The sequence below is a fragment of the Gossypium arboreum genome, chromosome 9, assembly GCF_025698485.1.
Source record: "Gossypium arboreum isolate Shixiya-1 chromosome 9, ASM2569848v2, whole genome shotgun sequence".
Lineage (NCBI taxonomy): Eukaryota > Viridiplantae > Streptophyta > Magnoliopsida > Malvales > Malvaceae > Gossypium > Gossypium arboreum.
The window spans coordinates 53,528,089-53,533,827 of NC_069078.1; positions in this window are offsets into that span (position 1 = coordinate 53,528,089).

Here is a 5,739-nt window from a genome sequence, read left to right on the forward strand (position 1 = left end):
TGATTGAAAACTATTGTTGTAAGCGAATTCAATCAAAGGTAAATACCGTTCCCATGAACCACTGAACTCGAGGATGCAACATCTCAACATATCCTCAAGTATCTGAATTATCCGCTCGGATTGACCATCGGTTTGTGGATGAAGAGCGGTGCTAAAATACATCTTGGTACCCAAAGCTTCTTGCAATTTCTTCCAAAATCGCGAGGTGAATCTCGGATCTCTATCCAACACAACAGAAATCGGTACCCCGTGTAATCTCACAATCTGAGAAACGTACAATTCAGCTAGTTTATCCAATGAAAAATCCGTACGCATGGGGATGAAGTGAGCCGACTTAGTCAGTCTATCAACAACAACCCAAATCGCATCCTTCTTACTTGCGGACAATGGCAGTCCGGACACAAAGTCCATTGTGACTCGATCCCATTTCCACTCGGGTATCTTGATCGGCTGAAGTAATACTGAAGGCACTTGATGTTCCGTTTTCACTTGTTGACATATTAAACATCTCGAAACAAAGTCGGAGATGTCTCGTTTCATACCATGCGACCAAAACCGACGTTTCAAATCGTTGTACATCTTCGACTCCGGGTGAATTCACATTCGGCTACAATGGGCTTCGCTCAGAATCATCGAAATGAGTTCCGAATTCCTTGGAACACACAAACGACTTCTGAACCTCAAACAATCATCATCATCAATTTGAAACTATGATTCCTTATTCGGAACACACTCAGCCCGTTTTGCAACCAATTCATCATCGACTTTCGAGCTTCACGAATTTGATGAATCAATAATGGTTTGGCTTTTAATTCAGCTACTAACACATTGTCGGGTAGAATGCATAAGTGTACATTCATCGCTTCAGTTTAACGGTGATTTCGCTTAAGGCGTCGCAACCACATTAGCCTTTCCGGGTGATAATCAATGACCAGCTCATAATCTTTCAACAACTCAAGCCAACGCCTTTGTCGTAGATTCAAGTCTCTTTGAGTCATCAAATATTTGAGACTTTTGTGATCCGAAAATACATGGCACTTCTTACCAAATAAGTAATGTCGCCATATTTTCAAGGCGAATACGATGGCAGCTAAGTCGAGATCATGGGTCGGATAATTCTTCTCATGTGGCTTTAATTGTCTCGACGCATAGGCCACAACTCGACCCTCTTGCATCAATACACAACCTAACCCAAGTAGGGAGGCGTCACTATAGATGACAAACTCTTTTCCTGATTCGGGATGCACTAAAATTGGAGCTTCCGTCAAATAAGTTTTCAGTTGATCAAAACTTTTCTGACATTTTTTTCCGTCCATTTGAACTTAACATCTTTTTGAAGTAGCTTCGTCATGGGTGTGGCTATCATCGAGAATCCTTTTACAAACCGTTGGTAGTAACCGGCAAGTCCCAAAAAGCTCCGAACCTCAGTAATATTTCTCAGAGGCTTCCAGTTAAGTATGGCTGAAATTTTGCTTGGGTCGACTCGAATACCCGATGCAGATACCACATGACTCAAGAAGCTAACCTCTCTTAACCAGAATTCACACTTACTGAACTTAGCATATAACTGCTTATCCCGTAAAATTTGCAACACTAATCTCAGGTGTTCAGCATGTTCGATCTCATCTCTTGAATAGACCAAGATGTCATCAATGAACACAACTACGAACCGGTCCAAATACTGTCTGAAGATCCGATTCATCAAATCCATAAATACCGCAGGGGCATTAGTGAGCCCGAACGGCATCACTAAGAACTCGTAGTGACCGTACCTTGTTCTGAAAGTAGTTTTGGGTACATCCGAATCTCGAATCCGCAATTGATAATAACCCAATCTCAAATCTATCTTTGAAAACACTGAGGCTCCCTTTAGTTGATCAAACAAATCATCAATGCGTGGTAACGGATATTTATTCTTTATCGTCACTTTATTCAGCTGACGATAGTCAATGCACAACCTCATGGTTCCGTCCTTCTTTTTCACAAACAATACTGGTGCACCCCAAGGTGAGAAACTTGGTCGAGCGAAACCTCTATCCGTCAATTCTTGCAACCGAAGCTTTCAACTCTTTTAACTCGGTTGGTGCCATACGACACGGAGCTATCGAAATCGGCATAGTCCCGGTACAAGCTCAATACCAAACTCTATCTCCGAACAGTGGCAAACCCGGTAATTCTTGGGAAAAACATTCGGTATGCACAAACCACCCAAGCACAGATTCGGTTTTATTTCTAACTCCTTATCATCATACATACGCAAGGTATGCTTCGCACCCTTTCTTATATATTTCGGGCCAACATTGATGATATTACACCGGCAACCCTTTAAGTCCGTAGACTCAACTCGGATCATCTTGTTATTTGCGCACCTCAAATCAATAGTCTTACTTTTGCAATTCACAACCGCATCATGCACGGTCAACCAATCCAACCCAAGAATAACATCAAATTCATCGAACGACAAAAGCATCAAGTCCGCCAGAAAATAGGAACCTCAAATTACTAGGGGACATTTCTTACACACTTTGTCGACAAGCACGTAACGACCCAAGGGATTTGACACCCGAATTACGAACTCAGTAGACTCAATAGGTAAAGTCTTACTGGATGCTAAGGTTTCGCATATATAAGAGTGAGTAGAACCAGGGTCAATTAAAGCAATCACATTAGCATCAAAGAGAGTGAAAGTACGGTAATAACATCCGGCGAGGAAGCATCCTCGCGTCGCAGATAGCATAAGCCCTAGCAGAGGCCGAGCCTCGGATCTGGTCGTAGCATCTCTAGATCCTCTCTGACCACTACTAGCATTGGTCGTATTTCTAGATGGTCCACCTTGAGCAGTGGTAGCGCCCGGTTTCCCACTCTGATGTACATTCTGTTCAGACAACCTTGGGCAATCTTTAATGAAGTGGTCAACTGATCCGCACTTGTAACAGGAGTGGTCACGGAATCGACAACTTCCGAATGCCATTTGCCACAATGTCGACACTCGCTCGTCTCGACGCTCATTCCCAACATTGGCGCATCAAGTGCCTCGTGTACCCATTGTGGGGTCGATCACGATCTCGTCTAAAAAGGCCCGAAGTGCCTCTAGACCGGCCCACATCATCACGAAATTTCTTCGATGCCTGTTGAAGAGACTTTCCCGAGGATCTTTTACGAAACTCTCCAGTTCCCACATCCACTTTTTGTTTTTCTTTTCTAAGCTCTTCGGCTTTACAAGCTCGTTCGACAAGTACTATGAACTCTCGTATTTCAAGAATGCCAACAAACATTTTTATATCTTCATTCAGCCCATCCTCGAAGCGTTTGCACATGATAGCCTCGGACGAAATACATTCCCGAGCGTATCTACTAAGTCTAAAAAATTTTCACTCGTAATCAGTAACTGACATAGAACCTTGCTTAAGCTCAAGAAATTCCTTCCGTTTTTGATCAACAAATCTCTGACTGATATACTTTTTTCGAAACTCAGTTTGGAAAAACTCCCAAGTTACTTGCTCTTGGGGCACTGTAAGTCGAGTACTCCACCAATAGTAGGCGTAATCGCGTAGCAAGGAGATAGTACACTTTAGGCATTCATCGGGTGTACAAGATAGCTCATCGAAAATGCGGATAGTGTTGTCCAACCAAAATTCAGCTTGCTCGGCATCGCCGCTATCCGTAGCTTTAAATTCAGTAGCACCATGTTTTCAATTTCATCAACTAGGGCTTATTTGACCTTATTTGGTCGGGCCATCGGGGTATTGTAGGTGCGGGGGTGGTATTTGTCGGGAATGGAGGTTGTGGAACAGCCGTATTAGTTCGAATGTATTGGTTGAACCAATCATTCATCACGCTATAAAAAGCTTGCCTAGCCTCATCATTCGGACTACTAGCATTAGGTTGAGAGTCCGCCAGCGCTGTCCCTTGTGCAGGAGCAGGTGCTACACTCTCAAGATCATCAGCTACCGCTCGGTCGGGATTGGGATCCATTACTATAAATATACACATTTGCAAACGTCAGAAATCACCACACTATCAAATAATCACATAAAATGGCATGTATAGCTAGACCCAAACGCATTACGGTAGTCCTAGAATCGACTAAACCGTAGCTCGATACCAATAAAATTGTAACACCCGTGCACCGAGTCCGCATCGAGTCGAACACAAGGTGCACACAGACTTAAATTAATTATTTTCACAGTCCATAAAAAAAATTTTTTCCAGACAAGCTGGTTACTGCGTCACTGTCGCCTTAAAAATCATATCTTGAGTTTCAAAGCTCAAAAATCAGTTTCGTAATTTTTCTCTGAAACTAGACTCATATGTCCATCAACATATTTTTTTCTAGAATTTTTTGTTGGGCCAATTAGTACAGTTTATTAGTTAAAATCTCCCCTAATCCAGGGTTCGACTACACTGACCTTCACGCATTACGAATTGGATATCCCCCTGTACAGGGCTTCAATACTGATGCCGTTTGTTTCTATAGAAACTAGACTCAAGGAGGAATCTATACATATATGACATGACTCCTAATTATCTCTGGTTAATTTAAAATGAATTTCCAAAGTCGGAACAGGGAATCCAGAAACCGTTCTGGCCCTGTTTCACGAAAACCTAAATATCTCTTAACATACAACTCATATGACCGTTTCGTTTCTTCCATATGAAAGTAGATTCATTAAGGTTCATTTACATAATTTATTCACTATTTAATTCCATTCCTGATATTTTTAGTGATTTTTCACATCCACACCACTGCTGCTGTCAGCATCTGTTTTCAAGGTAAACTTTACCTATTTCGTGGTTTCCATGGACCAACTAGAGTTTTGTCATACATAGGTCCACATATGATCATATTTAGCCATTCCAAGGGCTGATCATTGCCCAACACTTCCATTCCAGTCCATAGTCACATCATGAAACCATACATATATACATAAACACAAATGGTCTAATGCCATACTCCACTTCTACGAGCCATTTTCGCATGGCCGTACACACATACATCACAAAAAGTACTTGAGAAACAACAAAGGGTAGTCCTATACATGCCATTTCAAAGCTCAACCAAAATTGTACCAAAAAGGGGGCTTTGATAGTGTGGGAGACTTCGACTTCCAAAAATCCCGAGTCCGATAGCTGACGAGCCAAAATCTATAAAACAAAGAAACAAAGAAACGGAGTAAGCAATTTATGCTTAGTAAGTTTGAGCGAAGAATTTAAGCACAACAGAGGTATAGCATTCATATAACTAAACGGATAATTCCGTATATATATACTTTCAAATCATTTCTACTTTACATTCCAACCCCTATGTTCATACATAAGGGATCACCTTAGCCAAATACCGGAAGCTCATTACTCAACTGAGCGAATATTATTCGAAGGAACTCAACTATTCCAATGCACATACGAACATACCTCATTGCTGGAATTTTTCAAGCGTATTAACTGGGATTTTTACAGCAAGATTGTTCATTTCCGAATCACGTACCTTCGGAATTTAACCGGATATAGCGACTCGCTTGATTGTCTTCGGGACATTGCCCGGTTATAGTGATTCGTACAATTGCCTTCGGGAATTAGCCCGGATTTAGTAACTCGCACAAATGCCTTCAGGACTTAACCCGGTTTTGGTAACTCGCACAAATGCCTTCGGGAATTGACCCGGATTTAGTCACTTAGCACAAAAGCCTTCGGGACTTAGCCCGGACACCATTCGAATAAACATGCACATTTAACACTAAA